This window comes from Manacus vitellinus, unplaced genomic scaffold (genome assembly GCF_001715985.3).
Source record: "Manacus vitellinus isolate BGI_N305 unplaced genomic scaffold, ASM171598v3 scaffold_2_pilon, whole genome shotgun sequence".
In the NCBI taxonomy this organism is placed as follows: Eukaryota; Metazoa; Chordata; class Aves; order Passeriformes; family Pipridae; genus Manacus; species Manacus vitellinus.
In genome coordinates, this window is record NW_021940208.1 from 25580600 (window position 1) to 25598581 (window position 17982).

The window sequence follows — 17982 nt, forward strand, 5'->3', positions numbered from 1 at the left end:
AATCTCCTGCAGAGCAACAAGATTTCCTAGAGGAGAAATGATTAATAATTCAAAAATTCCCTTAATCTTCAGATTTGTACATTTTAATTAAATTGGAAAATGCTGGCATGTAATTATGTGCTCAGAACAATTAAATGATTCCGGTCCACAAATTACCTGCTAAAGTAAACAATGAGGCTCCAATAAGTGGCATTCTCTGTTAGTACCCAGACAGATGACACTGTTTATGTTTTTTCATTAGTTAGATATTAAGACTGATGGTTATTGAAAATGAGAGAAAAAATTACTTTTGCATATTACAAAAGTGAATTATTCAATAATACTAATTTTTAATCATAATTACATTATCTGCTGGGATTCTGAAGCTCTTACTGCTGTAATGAAATTTCATATACTGCTATCTTACTCTTGAATTGAAAAAATAAACAAAAAATCGAGAAAGTTTATGGCTGAATAGCTATGGTGTTTCTTAGATGCTACTGGAAAAATGAAAGTATGAAAATATTTGGATTTTCTCTCCTTAATTTTCATCAGTATTAATAGCTATGTCAGAATAATGAGAGTCACACATGCAAACAAGAACATTAAATGATCACTGTTGACAAGTAGTTTTTAAAAGAATATACTTTCATTAAGTCTGTCACGAGTATATTTTTAGCAGCATGAGCCAAGTAACTGTAGAAGCAGAAGTATTAAAAGCATCCAGACCAACATGGAGTCCTGCCAAAGCGAACTGAATTCCCCTTGTATCATTAGCTGAAGTTCCTTGGGAGAAAGAGAGACTGCATCATTCAGAAAACTCCGTATACTGTACATTCACATACGTCACTTCTTGCAGCTGACCTAGCAACAGAGCTTCTACTGTTTTCTGCATCACTTCATATCACCCCTCTGTGGTCTGCAGAAGATCTGAGTTCTGCAACAGCATCCAGAATATCAGCATCAGTAACATGGGCAGCACTCAATTAATGGAGCAGAAGGCCCAAGGTAAGGTTTAATGTCACACAGCAATTGTTTACACAAGCAACTGGTCTCACAGATATCTGGTTTTCCCTGTCACTCCCCCTCCCCACCCCACCATTGTTTTACCTTTGTTTTGGTTTTATCAGTGGGAGGTAATCAGAAATATTTGCTACTTCTTGTGCGGTTGGAATATTGGAGCTTGGAAAAGAGGCATGAAGTTTCATCCAAAATTTAAGTAATGTTGTTTGCAACAGAACATAGGCAGACCCCTTCCACTCTCAAGGGACTTGTGAAACAGATGTGCTTATAGAAAACTATCTTCCATATAGCATATATGACAATGTACACCATACTTTCTTCTTGTTTCTAAAACCCTTTAGTTCAAGAATTAAAATTATAACACATGTTCACATCCTGATGAGAAGATCCTGGCTTTAATATACACAACTAGAATAAAAGTTTATCTTTACATTTATTTATTATGTATCAAGTTAGAACAAACATTGAAAATAGAAAAAAAAAAAAGAATGTGTAAAGATAAATATTTCAGCATTCATATGTGTAGTTTCTCAAATGCAGCACATCATATTTTGGAAGTATCTTTAATTCTGCCGTTTATTCTTTTCTTCTCACAAATTTTAAGCTAGTATATCCCTTCTGTGTAGCATATATATACACAAATAATCATTATGACACTCACAGAGCCAATACTTATCAACCCAAATAAACCTTTACAACTGCAGAATTCATGTCTATTTTCTACGTCTAATATCTCAAATAGAGACATCCAGGAAAACTGACCTTATGCTTTTACTTACATAAGACATCTGTCTCCTCCTAAACACAGCTGCTACTAGAATCAACATTTCCATTTTTCGTGACATTGGCAGTCAAAATATCTGCTATAAACTGCCTTTTCATCAATTCTCTGCCATTAGAAAAGTCACAATTTTGCCCTGGAAATAATTATAGCTTCTCCTTTCTGATGGTGCTAGGAGCTTAGTTATAACCTGGACCATAGTTAGAACTGGTTATGCTTTTTGTCTCTGTTTTTTTCATAGCAAAGAAGCATTTCACACATCCTGGACTAGCCAATAGAGAGATTTTAAAATAGAAGCTATGACCACATCTTAGCTGCTGTCCTAGAAATGGATGTCTTTCTGAGAAATTCTGTATTTACGGTAATTATTAATGATCTTTAACTAGATAATAATTGACCAATTTACTTTATATTGCATTTTGCAACAATACAATGAGTTGGGTGCCATGTTACAGCAAGTTCATTACTGCAAAAGAACAAATGTAAATACTTGATAACCATATAGAGACATAGAACTCAGAGCTGAATACTTTTCTTTCTTCTCTAAAAGCATTATTCCTTCTCCTATGAATTATGAAAATACGATGCTTGTGTTGAATTGTAACAGAGCGCTCTGAGACACAGGCAGCAAAGGGAGAATTGTTTTGTGTATGTTAATATCTATCAAAAATTGTGATAATAAGCAAACACTTAATTTTAAGGATAGGTAGTTTGGAGGAATCTTAGAAATGTAAGCATCTGCTTCACAATGGACTAGAGAGAGAGATGAATGTTTAACTCCCTTAAATTTTTTTTTTTTCTTTTATAATCCCAGTTGAAGTCAGAGGTCATATACTTAAAATTTTTACACTTTAATCTATGGAAGTGATATTATACCTTTCAGCTCATGCATTAATCATAGCTCTTTACATTGCATAGCTCTAACTGTAAGAAAGGAGTTCTACTTTAAAAATCTATTGACAGCAAAAAGTTCTTGTTCTTCTGGATATACAGCCCTTTCCTAGGATAACAGAATGTCCAAGGCTCTGTACCTCCAGTTCTAAGGCAGGTTTCAGTTCACTTGCAGAAAACCGTCTAAAAGCTAGTCAACTATTCTGAGCTAATCAGTCAAGATCCCTCAATGTGCGTCAGAGACATACAGGATAATTCATCCCATTTTGGTCATCTAGCTTTGGTACATACTGCTCCTGGAAATTACTTTCACCAATAACCGTAAGACAATCTAGATGACCAGCAAGATATTCAGTGGAATAGTTAAAGTTAAGTAAGATGCATCAAATGAGAAATGAATTGTATGGAATTACAATCTCCCGAGAAATAAACAAAAATTATCCAAATGCCAGAACCATTAACCTCCTGAAGAACAAAATAAAACAAACTTCATCCTCTCCTTTCCCCTCCCCCCAAAAAAATCTCCAGAACAATCCATCCCCGAAAGTCACTGGAGTTAAAGAGTAAAGAAATATTTTCTATCTCTGTGGTTCAAGATTGAGGGCTGGAGTCTTAACTAGGTCATCAGCTTCTAAAACACAAGTTCTCCAGCAGTAGGCAATCATACTACAACAAATGTTCTCTAAAATTAAAACAAAAGAAGAAATGTCCACTGCCCAAGTAGATACCAGAGAATTAACGTCTGTGATGTCAACCTAACTGTCCAAAGCTACCCTAGAGGAGTGGCCCTGTTTTTATGGCTCATTTTCACAGATTAGTGGAACCAGCTCATTTCTGCTGAGAGTATGCTGTTAAACCATTCAACAGATAATCTTTTTTGACAGTTCCTACAACAGATCTTTAAAAATACTTTCTTCCACCTATCTGTTCTAATATGTGACTTTAGAGTAAACATGAAATTTTAGGAACATTGTTGTTAGTGTGATGTTGCAGAAAAATGTCTGAGGATTTCTGTACACACATTTAATACAGCTTTCTCAGAAAGATAAAGCTCTTTAAAAAAAAGTAATCTTAAAAGAGGTCAGAATGCATATGAACCTTTCAAAACCTGCCAAAATTTAAAAGAAAAGAGGATTACTACCTTTCAGAAAATGTCAATTTTGTTACCTTTTTCATCAGTGAGTTGAGGAGAAGAAAAATAAAAGATCAGGCAAATTAAATCTATGTAAAATACACTTTTCATAGAACCATCAAATGGGTTGGGTTGAAAGGGACCTTAAATATTATCTAGTTCTATCCCCTCTATCATGGTCTGGGACACTTTCCACTACTCAGGTTGCTTGGAGACCGATCCAGCTTGGCCTTGGAAACCTCCAGGTATGGGACACCCACAACTTCTCTGGGCAACATGAATTGGTTGGAGTTACTGGTATGGAGTTTCAAATGTGACAACATAATCGCTAGAGTCTAATAATGTGACTTTAAAAATTGTTAACTGGTCAATGTTTGTATGAATAACACAAACAATATCCTTCAAGTGCTATCATTAACTGTCTACAAAACCATTCATTCTATTGCTCATGATAGACCTTGCATATTATCTAGGTCCCACACAGGGACCTAGATAAACTGAAATTGGTGAATTTGGAATACTGAATTTTATAGAGCCAAAAACATTCAGAAGTTTGAAAGTAAACAGTTAAGTTTCTACTAATTAATTCTGGAATGGCTATGGTTTCCAAAAGTTTCATTTAGAGAAAGGAAAATGAAAAATTATGGCCAAGAACACAGTATGAGAAACAAATTCTTTATAGGATCCATTAACCTTAAATAAACTCACAAGAAAAAAAAAAAGTAAAAACCTCATAATTGGAAACAGTTTGAACAAGCCTGGGTCAAGCATTATACTATGAATTATAGGAATTTTTTTAGCAATGGGCTACATTTATCTTTTGTTCCTTCTTTTATCTTTTCAGAAATTCATGTTAAAAAAGTGTATGTGTTTACTACTCCTGAAGTATGATGACATTTGTATAAATAAAAAGGAGTTCTACTGTTGTTCTACACACACTTTTTTTTTTTTTCCAAAAAAAGTCAGGTTTAAAATTACTGTCCATATTAATCAATCAGATTTCAAGAATACTACTATTACTCAGTAAGACAACAGTAGAGAACTTCACAAAGCTTCTGTTTTCAAGAATTACTGGAAAAAAAGCACTGTCCATTAAAAATTAGAAGTTCCTAGCTATTTTTCTGCTTTTTTTGTCTTTTCAATAAAAGTCTTTGTTGCATCACAATTCTGAAGATTTCTAGAAATCTTTGGTATATTCACTACTGTTTGAATAAAACTACAGAAAAATAAGAGAAAGTTTGTTCAATTCAACAGGTCTCCCTAATAAAATAAAAATATCTTAAAATCTTAAAAAAAATGGCTACAATGAAAAGGACAGAGGAAGTGAGAGAGAAAAAGAAAGGGGCAGAGAGAGAAATGCAATTTTTAATTATTCTTTACAAATTATGTTCAGAAATAATTGCCATATAAGATAAAGATGTACTCTAAAATATAAAAAAAAACCCCTACTTAGACATTAATCAGATTTATGAATATTAGACTACTGGAATATTCATATTTTTTCTCATAATTACAAGAAGAAGTATCACATTTTCAGAAATCATTCAATGCAACTCCATTTTATGTAAGTGTTCATACCTGGAACTATAGTAAAACAAAAAGTCTTTGCCGACTCTAACTTCTTTTTAATTAAACATTAAATGCAAAAAAGAAATGAAACATTTCTCCCCCTTATCAGACTGCCACTTAATATCTAACTCAAGCATCTTCTGTGTCTTTTCTTGGAAAGCTTAATTCCAAGTATTCATCCCCCTCCTCACCCCCAAGAAACAAAGATCTTATATAATGGCAATGTCTTCTGAAGACAAAAGAATTGTATTCTGCCAAATCGAGTTTTGAATGAGCAGACAATTGTCTTCATTTTGTTAGGAACAGTGCAGGTTCAACATAGTATAATTTTTCACAAAGACTAATCAGTATAAGAGTGCCAGTTGGTGTGTATACTTAGCCTGAAGTAGTAGGTTTTGGTTCAACAAGACTTACTTCATTAAGAAAATTCATTAGCCCATTAACAAAATGAACAAACAAACAAACAAACAAAATCTGGGCATAAACCTTTCATAAGTTATTCTACCTTTTTCAAGGACAAAATTAAATAGGCTTTTTAAACAAATATTGTCCTACTATGTGCTCTCCACTCTCATTCTTTTGAAAATGCTTTTGAGATATAATTTATACAACATGTACATATTTGGGAAGTTTCACACTTGATGCAAAATGTGTATTTTGGTGTTAAAAGGCCTACAGTGTGTTTATGCAAATTTCTGACATATGCAGGATTCTGCAAAAGCACATTACAAACACAGGGTAATAAAAACGGTAAAATGCACAAGGCAGTATCGTTCACCAGGCTGCTGTACTCTTTATTGAAGAGTGTTGGTTGGCAGCTTTTGTTTTCTCTTTTTCTTGAATGGGAAAAACAAAACTGTCAGAGAAAGAGGTCCTGAGCTCTTTGGTCAATTGCAGAGTGACTTCTGAAAAGTGAAGCTCTGGGGACAGACACTACTGTCTTTTCCTGTAAGAAAAGGAATGCAGATTCTCCCAGTATAAATGCCTAATCCATGCACTATTTTCTCTTAGCAAGTAACATATTTTTTACTAAAAGGAATTATTGTTGATTTATTGTTTAAGCTGTCACACTAGGGTATTGCAAATATTTCAGTTTTTTGTACTACTGGCTTAATGAAAACACTTATTTGTTAAATTTTTACAAGAGTTTATTCCACAATGTACTAAAGACAAAAGAAGATAGAAGCTTGGACGGTGGGCATTTAACACAGTGCAAGGATTAGAAATCTCAAGGCCCAGTCAAGATTCTTCTCATCTGATTGATGATTGCACTGAGTCTGAAGACTGAAGAAGCTGAAAAGGTCACTACAGAGAGGCATATCTTTAAGTGATCCAGGTAAAAAAAGCAAACTTGAAAACCACTCAAAAGATGAGTGAGACCAGACCCTGATCAGATTTTTTGATATGAAATAAAAGATTGAAGCATTTCAGGAATAAGTTTGCCTCTTTGTTCTCAGGAAAGTCAGCTCAACAGATGCTTTCAGCTCCTCTACCAGAGCAGACACAGGATATGCGTTTGTCAGACTTCTCTCTCTAAAAAAGATGGGATTAGGAAAAAATTGTAGAAGCTGAACCCAAAAATTCCTCCTACTAAAAAGGGAATAAAGAAGATTTTCTGAACAAAACTCAGTTTGCACTTTGTTTCACAGTGGTTTCAGGTTTCCAAGCTTCATTTTATTTTACACTGGAGAAACATGAAATCTAATGAAATTAGCATGGTCTCAGAAGAGAATGTGGAAAGTTGTCAAATGGGAGTAGGAAAAAAGAACTGTAATATGAGCTTTTAAGTTGAACTGCTTTTTGGAGAAGATGCAAGATAAGAACATACGAAGAGGTGCCAAACATCACACCACATAAAGAGCTCAAGCTAAAAGTACAATAGCGCTATCACAGCATCAATAAATAAACATAATGAAATTCATGACACATTATTGCATTGTTCTGCACTGCTGCTATTCATTTAAAAATTATAAACACATTAAAAAGAATTCGTAACTTGTCAAATGCCTGTGAGCAATGCAGTTAGACTGTTGCCTTAAGAGGCATTTGTAAAAGTCTTACAAGAGAGCTTTTTTCAACTTATACCAAAGTAAAGATGGCAGTGTGGGAAAACAGAATAACTACTTCCCCTGAATCTGCCAGTACAATGGCATCCAATATATTTACACTGCTCACCAATGATATGTACTTACTGAAGCTCCTCTGTCAATAAAAACCACATTAAGAATCTTTTGAAAGAGCTTCCCTGTCAATTAGGCTGTAGATGCATTCTATCGCTTCAGTTTTCCTGTCAATTTAATATACTGGATCATATTAACAGTACTGGCTTGTCAATAAGGCAAATCCGAATCCTATTAATAGAGTTACAGTGCCAATATAATCGGCTTCCCATTTATCGAGCTCCCCAGTATTTGGGAAAGCTGTAAAATGGGATTATAAGGTTAGGTTACATACATCTGTCTCTATATTACAAAAATATTTCAGGAATTGTATCCTGTTGTGTAAAGGAGTACATGTAATCACTTTTTTCCATTACAAAAACTTCAGATGACAGAGGAGTATAATTGTTTGCTATTGCTGAGAAACCATTAAATCATCCTCATTTATCACATTGTTTCCTGTTTTCTCTAAGTAACACTGCCATTTTATAAGACAGTCTACTTGTGTGCCACACATACAGAACTTCTAAAAGATGTATGCACTTCACCCTACCTGCACAAGATAATACGTCCTCCAGAAAAGGAAAGAGATAAAACACATTTTAGGAACAAAATATAAAGCACTCCACAGTTTCAACGTGTATTTAGCCCTTGCACTGTGCTGTATAATCTTGGTGGAATTGAAACATATAAGTATAATTCTAGTGTAACAGAAATACCTGGAAATAATTAATAAGAGGTAGTAGTTCATGCATTAAAGAAATAGTAGAAGTTCAGCAAACCTTCTACTTAATAGAAGCCTTAATGAAGTTGAACATTAGTTGCTTTTAACCATATTCAATATTAAATAACTACTGTGACTGGATTAGCAGAATATACAACAGACCGTTAAACCTGATTATATTAAAAAAAAAAAAAAAGAAAAAAGTAATTGCATTAAAATACACTGGGTATTCTCTTATCAAATTAACTCTCTAGGTCTAACTTGAAAATATGGATTTAAAAAACATGGTTCAAAATGACAGTTAAAGGTCAATGAATCAAGCTGCCCATTATATTTTCTGGTAGCAGATGGGTGCAATGAAACCTAATGATTGAATTTGAAACGCTTTAATGCACCTATTATCTATGACTCCCACCATGTTGAGTCTACCTTAGTATTCCTAACAGACACTATGTTTACTGCATAACAGATTCAAACACAATCAGCTAACTAGAATGAAATCTGCACTTGTCACAATATCCAGCTTATTCTAAGAATTATCATACCATAAACTCAAAATTGATAATACATTTTGGAGTGTGTCTTTCAGAGCACGTGGTTGTTTTAGATTTTTCTTTTTATTTTATATTTCATGTTAAATATGAAGTACTGAAATTAAGATATCAAAATTTAAGGAAAACTTTAAAAAACACTGCCTTGAAATTTAAAGAGATGACCAAAGTATTTGTTATAATTTCAAAAATGTTTTCCTCTTCTTGTGTTTAGAACTCCTTTTCTGCATGAAAACCACCTTATCTTTTCTGACTTTTCTTCTCTCTTTTTTTCTTTCACACAGATTCTCCTGGCATTTTATTTTTAATTTTGAGACATATATGAAAGCTCTTACTCAGCAGGAATTCCCAGTGAAGCCAGTAAGTGTTTTAAAATTTGTCCTATTCTTACCACAGCTATTTTCCTGTTTCTAAGAGCAACATAACACAAATGTTTTCTGAACAGATAAAAGCATATAAACACTGCAGTACTAGATGGTGCAGAAGGAGAACAAATTACGGCCTTTTAACACTGTCAGACTGTTTTGTACTTATCATATTTACTAAGGAGAAAACAGAGACACTGGATATTTTAAATCTGTTAACTTTGTGTTAACATCTATCCACTATGTTTACCTTTTTCTGTCCAACCCATACTGTCACTAAAGGCAACAATAAAACTCCCACGAGCCATGACCTGAGGTCCAGTGAAATCAATGGATGTTTTCAATTTGGTTTCAATAGCTCTTGGATCAGTCTGCTTACTTCAATTTCAGGCTAAGCGAGTCTTTACATAGCATGCTACATTCCCACAGATACATGTGTTTATGCTGAAGAAAGTTGCATTTAAACTGCCATTATAATGGCAGTGAGAGGGAAAAGTGATTAGTTGGGCAGCAAACACTTTATGAGGCACAAAATTCTAGGTCTGTGCTTCTTCCCCACAGAGTGAAAGAAATTAGCAACAATGATAGAGCAGGACTTGGTTTTGAAACCACACTGCCTGCACAGAAAACACACACAAGGAGGAACACTGAAGCTTTCTTCCTAGGTGACGATCAGAACAGGGGTAAATCTAGATCATCTCCTTTCCTTTAAAACTGCCACCTTATCTCCTTTCTCTTTCTAAAATCCTTCTCCAAAAAAGCAATGATTCCTTTAAATTCCTTAGGAATTAGGAAGAAAATCAGAGATGTTAAAACTTAAATTATAATTTTCTGTCTAATTTCTTATTTAGGTCATGCAATTCTTTATTTCAACTTTTTGTTAAAAATACAGAAGGTATGCTATAAACATTTTGTGACAGGCTACAAAGCCCTACTTTTACACAAATACCTTCACAGAATTATTTCCTCTAAGCACTAGAAAAAAACCCACACCACTAAATATGCCGCAAAAATAATGGCTGAATTTGTGACAGAATAGTAGATCATCAAACTTTACAGACTCACATGGGCATGCGAGGAGATTTTCAACCGTAAAATGGTGATGAGTTGATTTATTATTTGTGACATAAGATAAATAATTTAGACTTGCACAAATTTAGCAAGAGGTTCTGTCCCTAAATATATTTTAAAGCCATAACAGTCATGTGTCTACGATGAGGTGCCTCATAAAATGGAAAGTTTGATTGAATACACCATTACAGCTTGAGCATAGTAGCAGTGATCAAGTAGACTTGGACAGAAAAAAATAAAGCCTTTCTGCTACAGGGCTTTGTATATCCATCCACAACTCTGTCACTTCAATGTTAACCTACTGCAATGTGTTACCATAGGACTCTTAAGTTGATTCAGAACAAGCAAAACAAAAAATAGCAACCCCTCTCGATAGGATCACCTCAACTAGGACACAACACCCACTTGTCTAGGGATTTCTAGAGGTAACCTCTAATTTAATAGGTATTTAAAGGCTGACTTGGACCTGTAAATTCTTAAAAGAGTGGTTAAAAATGTTCTGGATTGCCCTTCTCATTACAGGTTCCCATATCAAGATTCTGAAATCAGATTTTGCTGTAAAATGAAGAAGATCCACGTCAGATATGGTCTCTGTAAAGATTCCAGGACTAGGTGAAGTCATCTTTCTGTTCCAAACCAGTGTCAGTTTGTCAACATCTAGGACACTGCCACAGGTTTCACCAGGAATAGAGTTGCAGAATATGAATGATAATATTTGGCTGAGGGGTTATTTAGAACACAGAGATTAAAATATGGATTTCCTCTCTATCCAATTAGCAGGATGCTCACCCAGCACGTGAGCACATTTTTTTCAAAGTGGAATGCATTGAACAATAACTGAAGGAAGTTTTGTTGTTTTGGTTTGGTTTTTTTTCAAATTTTATTTATGATCTTTCAAAGAAAATAGTTAATGTAACCTTCTCTAAATAACGTCCACATCACAAAAGTCTCCAAGTTGGCATTCAGAAGTGTGTGTATGGGTAAGCCTCTTTCAAAATGGGAAAAGTAATGAAAACATGACAGGTACAGTGCAAGAAATTCCAAACAAAAACTCAGAAGCACAGAAGCACAGAATTTGCTGAGTTGGAAGGGACTCACAAGGATCATCAACTCCAACTCCTGGCCCTCCAGAGGACCATTCCCAAGAGTCACATCTTGTGCCCAAATCCAAATGCTTCTTGAACTCTGTCAGGTTTGGTGCTGTGACCACTTCCCTGGGAAGCCTGTTCCAGCACCCAACCAACCTCTAGGTGAAGAACCTTTTTCTAATATCCAAACTAAACCTCTCCTGACACAACTTCAGGCCATTTCCTGGGGTTCCTGTCACTGTTCACTGCAGAGAAGAGATCAGTGTCTGCCCCTCCTCTTCCTCTCATGAGGAAGTTGCAGACTGCAATGACATCTCCCCTCAGTCTCCTCTTCTCCAGCAAAACTCATGTAAAAGGGAAAAGAAATAACTTGTTAGGATTGTTCACACTGCTTTTCCTGAATAGTCAAACCAGATAATGTGTAACACAGACTAATGCTGCTCCCTGCAGGTGGATCAAGAGCCCACATGAAGCCACACCAACTTCCAACTTCACCAGAATTCAACATGGAGTTAGGTGCTTAGCTTCAGAGAGATACTCCCGGGAGCACAGCCTTTGCATGTAATTCTTTTACACATGTGCCCTCAAAACTTTTTTTCAGATAGAAAAACCCATTAGAAGAAGAATAAAATTATTTCCATGGGAAGTTGTTAATTTGTATCATTTCAGGGCCATCTGTTTCATGCCATTGTGATATTGGTGATAAAACAAAAGCTATAAAATACTAAGGGCCTACCATAGTCTTGGGTTCACATTCAACTTTTTTAATGTCCTGATAAATTCCTAAGAATTATTAAACTCGGGTTTGTTTGGTGTTTTTGTTTAAATCTTCTGAGGTACAAAGTGATAGAATACAGAATACCCTTATAAAATATGCTAAGATCAACAGCAAATTCATCCACTTTCCATGAAAATAGAACTAGTTCCTTACTCATAGAATGCTGTGTATCACACTTCAGCACAGAGACTTTACAAGGCAGTGGCATAGCATTCTATTCCTAGAGGTATATAGCAACATTGCTGCTTTAACCTTAACCATAGGATAATAAGCAGCAGCAATATAATGATAATCCAAGCTACCAGTAACCTTACAAATATGCAAGGAATAGACTGGCAGGAATTAATCTGCCATTTTCACACATCTGCCCAAGGGAAGTATTGTAATTGCAAAAATTTACTCTTAGACTGCTGAGACTCATAGTAATTATGTTTCTTTTTTAATAGAAATAGCCACAGGTAGTAACAAATTGGGTTTTGAGATGGGGAACTGGGCATGCATTCTAACCCAAATTACTATGTAATTGTCTTTATTATAAAACACTATAGAAAAACCAGAACTTAAATCGGAACAAAACCTTTCCCTTAAATTAAGTCTTCTCCCATGGCTATTCAACATGTATACCTATTTCTTCATTCACTGGTATGAAGTAAGACCACTATGACTGCAAGTAATTTATCTTTGTCTAAATATCTTTTCCAATGTTTACCAAAATTCCTGAAGCTTACATTTGCTTAATAGAAACAGCTTCCTCCTGCTTTACTTTCATTTGTGTAAAGTACACTAACAAGTAGGTTGAAATCTGGAAATCCAGATACTCATTTGTAAGGTTCCTTTGCCAGTATCAGGGGATGAAGTAAAGATTATGTGTGGTCTACATAGACTTTAAATGAACTGAAACTAAATTTTTCTTCAAACTTCTGGAAGCCTGTTTCAAACAAATGAGCCCAGGAAAGTACTTAAAATGGGTTATTTCAGGCTTGAAGAATTATTATTTTGTTACCACCACATTGTTGCAATGATGAGAGGCATACTTTTGGGAAAGATCATGTATATGGTGGCCAATGGATATATAATAAACTAAATGACCAGTTACTTTTGCCCCTTGCAATACTATTGCCTGTTAGACCTGAAAAGAAACTACACATGGTTTAAACAGACAAAATGCAGATGTAGATAAAATGAAGACTATATATTTTAAGAAATAATAACCTCTTTTTCACCCAGTGGCTATGAAGCTGACTCATACATTTCTTGCCTTGGAGCTACAAGATGCAAATTATCATGTGCTTTTTAATACCTAATTGAATCAGTTAAGTGCTGTTTATTTTCACAGGTTGCGTGACTTATGTCTCCTTTTAATCATCACTCTCAATCCTGAAGTCTCATAACAGGATTCCATCACAAAGCAGAAAATAAGGTTCCTCCTTACCTATACTCTTGCCTCAGAAAAAAAAAATGACAACATCATTTTCTCTAAACTTGATACATTCTAGACAATATATACAAAATAATTAGATGCACATTGCCCATTAATAATGTTTTTTATCCACCTAGGTAGTTATTTTGATTCCATTTTGCTCTCTTTTCTCTGTATCTCCACTTATGCATACAGACAGTTATATCATCTGGCCTATAGCCTAGAAGTCTAAACTCTAAATTCCACTATATTCTTATTCTTATTTGATCCACTGAAATGACGAAGAGATCAGAAAAGAACACACTTGGTACTTTACAGCTGTGGCTGGATAATCTTGCACATGATCATCAAAGCAGGATTGTTTTTATGATCTTCAAATCTGCATATCAAATTACACAAGTCTATGCGAAAAAGCAAGACATCAGGACTATCTCAATAGAATACTAGAAAATATAGTTGGAGGCTAAGTGAAATGAACAGCTCTTGCAGCTTTGCAGTGTTCTTAAGGCGAAGGAGAGAAGCAACAGGGAGCAGTTCAGGTAACACACACTAACAGATTCTGCAGAATTTTACACATGCTTATGCACATCAGCAACCCTCCCTCCTGTAAGCGAGCTATTTATTTCGGTGGTTCTACACTGACTTAAATTTAAATGCTCATTGATTAAGTGGTTAAGGATCATGCCCTGAAAGAAATTATATTAATTTAATTTTACATATATATGTATATTTCCATGGGCCTTGAAATTCCTTATGCACTGATTAAGGATATGATCCTGGTTTTTTCTAGATCTGTGCAAAAAGAGTATTTTTGACTCTGTTGGTAGTAGCTTAAGTGCTGAATATGAAGTACAGTGTTAAAACAATGTTCTTTTCTTTGTCATCTTTAAAATTTTATAGAATTTAAATATTTTCATTAAGAATTAATGAACATTTGTTTAGCCCATTTCAGCTCACCTTTTTTTTTTTTTGAACTGAGTTGTAGCTAAACAATCATAAGTGGTTGCTTAGCAATCAGCAAAGAGCAAGACAGAAATATAGTAAATGTCAGTAAAGAAACTGACATGTTCTGTGTTTGAATCATGGCATTCATTAAAAACAACAGAAGTTTAAAACAAAATTCTCTTAATAAAAGAATACATATAGCTGTCTTTAGGAACAACTTATGCACTTAGAAGCTACAAATTGTGATTCACATGTCTGCCTCTACAGAAAAAATCCTGTAGCTCTTATTAAAAATACATTAAAATCCTTCAAATTTTCATGAAACCATTATTTACCTTTTGTTTTAATTCAATTGTCAAGTATGCTTCCAATGATTTTAAAAACAGTATATATCTACAAAGCAAGCAAGAGTTTACAGCTTTGAAGACTTGCAATTGATTTTTAATGCACCAGCTTTCAAACACTACAAAGGCTGCTCTCTGCTGATAAAGACAGTAAACAAGAAATTGTCCTTTAAATGTTCCCTTTAATGTTTTTCTTTAATTAAAAATCAATCAAAAACATTGCCACATAAAAAAAATTTCAAAATTAAGACATTAAAAAATGTTTTAGGTTTTTGACACACGATGCATTCAAACTAGAATGGAAACTTATGATGTTACTTTTGTTTACTTGTATTAGTTTAGACTTTCTTTGCACTGTAAACATTGTTAATCAAAAAATAAAAAAACGTAAAAGTAGTTTATCACTAAACTCAGCTATTTTTACTGAATGAAAATGTTAAAAATATGATGAAATAAAACTAAAAATGATAAAAGTACTAAAGTAAAATGCTTTTTTAATACCTTTAGATTGTTTTAATATATTACTTTCCTCTAATCAGACCAAAGTTTATTTATGTAGATTAGTTACATCTACAGTCTCATTTATCTAACCTATATTTATTATTTGATCACAAAGCTTGTTAACTTAAATGGTCTTTTATTGTTATGATTTGTTTTCTCATAATTGTGCAGTTTAACTGCCTGGTTTTTTTTAATAAATATGTGCAAACACACCAATCACATTCAACAGTGTTATCTGGGTGCTCAATGAACTGTAAGAGTCATTTTAATACAATAAAATTTCTTGGAAGTGTTCCAGGGTAAGGACTGCAAAATAGGAGTAATCATAGTGTCACTAGAACTAGTACAGGCAAATACACACGTCGTACATATATCAATAGATGGTCTGAAGCTAATTTTGCATGTCTGTACTGAAAGAACTTACAATGCATCTATCAGAGGTCCTACCCACACAGCTGAAATTATGCATTTGTATCTCATAACAAGACTTTTCCCTTACCCTTTTGAGTCCTCCTTTGGCATGCCATGGAGACTGCAGCACAAAGCTACCCAGCAGGGAACAGGATGAGATTAAAAACTTTTCTATTATGGATTAAAGTATTTTATGAACCTGAGAAACTCTGATCTGATATATATATACCACAAACCCAGCAGAAAGGTCCATGGTTAAAATAAAATACTGTTAATTTCAAGGATTTCGCTTGTCTAGATACCCCCTTACTGCACCAAAGCGAGATACAAATTGAACTTTATGCTTTCCCTCTGTATAAATAACACTAATAATTGGCTGAAACTATGCAATTTTATCTTATATGCAGAGGTACTCCTCAATTTTGAGGACAGATCACACAGCAAAAAAAAGGAAATATCTTCTCATCTCAAGCGCATGAGATGAACTGATCTGCTATCCTTTCTATACAGGTAATACCTCTACCTAGTGAAAGTAAATCAGTAGGAGATGGTTCTTGTGAGACCTTAATAATCAGGAGTTGTATCAGCAGCCTTTGGGATTTAGCTAGAAAATATATGACTGCTCAAGGAAGTTATTTAAAGCACTGTCTAATATCCTAATTAACAGGGACATTTATAAGAATTTGCTTGTTCTTGAATGTAGTACTTAATACTATTTTATCTAAAATGCTTAATAATTCACTTTTTTCTTTCTCATAGGATTTACAGTAATTAATCCAGAATCTTCTTCTGTTAAAAAAAAAAATTGTCTACAGCAGACTGAAAAACAAAGGTTGCACTAAAAAGACTATCAAAAATATACTAACAAGGCTTAGAACATACCCTGGCTAAGACTTATGCCAGGTTGTATGCTACTACATTTCATCTCATATCAACAAAAGGAGTAACTAGTTAATCTCCTTGATGCCCCCTTAAAAACATAACAAATAAAACACTTAAACTTTTTCCCTAAACCATTTTTTCACTCTCTTCTTAGTACCTTTTTCTATTTCTTTTCTTTTTTCTTTTTTTTTCCTACTAGGCAAGAACCTGTAGTCCCCTGAGAGTTTTACTTGTTTCTTGTACTTTTGAACCCTTTAGCATTAATTTCACCACTTCTCTTACAGACGAAGTAGAGATACAATTGAAAGCATAAAGCTCTCAGGCTATCTGCTACAAAAATTTGTCCCAACTGCTCTACACTGACCTTTTGACATCAAAGGATTGCTTCTATATTTTTAAAGATAAAAACAGAGCTATGTTTCTGCTCCAGTCAACAAATCATTGTTTACGTTCTCATCACAGAATTTTTTTACCTATTGGAAAATATCAGTACGAGTGTCAAAATGTCTTTTCTTTATACGTGCAGGCACTCCTCAGTCTTGAAGTAGTATCTCAAGATCACTGCCATGCAACTTATATGTTTTCTTCAGAAAACAAACAAAAAAAACCCAAAATAAAACCAAACCCAAACCATATACATCTACTTTTGGTATGTAGAATAAATGCCTTGCATAGCAAAACCTAAAACTAGTTCAATAAGACATTTTTAACTTTTGTAGAAGCAATGAAAGAAAGAGAAATCAAGCATGATACTTAGAACATACATGTAAATATTAGCTGGTATGTTACTATTCCCTGGGGAGGAAGTTAGTGAAGAGAAAGAAAAAATGTTGAGGAAAAAAGAACAAAAAAACCCCCTAACTTTCTTTTGCTCTTTAAAGAAAATACCAATTGGTTTACAACCAAATGTTGTGACCTTGGATGAATTTTTTTTTAATGATATTTTTGTCTCATCAGAGAAACCAGGTCGTATCTATTGTTTTTTAATACCAGGTGATATTTGTGAATATTTCACACATACCTAATAATAATTTTCCATGTAACAATATTTGCTGAATTTTAACAATAATGCTATATTGCACAATTTCAAAAACATTTGAAAACATGGAAACATATGTTCAGTAATATGTTCAATGGAGTCTTTGATTTCTTCTTTCAGTGGCACATAGGATTATACTGGGTTAACCACTGGACTTGATCATCTTAAAGGTTTTTTCCAACCTAAACAATTCTATGATTCTATGTTACAATTAACATTGTAGTTACAAAAACATCTACATTCCAGTTTCCTTAATTCTTTGTAAAGATGCTATAAGAAAAAAAAAAATCACAAAAAGCTCATATCTCAAAATAAAGGGCCCAAACATA

At 34.0% G+C, this 17982-nt stretch overlaps 1 protein-coding gene across 2 annotated transcripts in view; it reads right to left on the bottom strand.

Annotated features, from left to right (window-relative positions):
- PCDH17 (protocadherin 17) overlaps positions 1–17982 on the bottom strand; it is an 89509-nt gene that overhangs the window by 62690 nt on the left and 8837 nt on the right. The gene's annotated exons all lie outside the window — the stretch shown is intronic.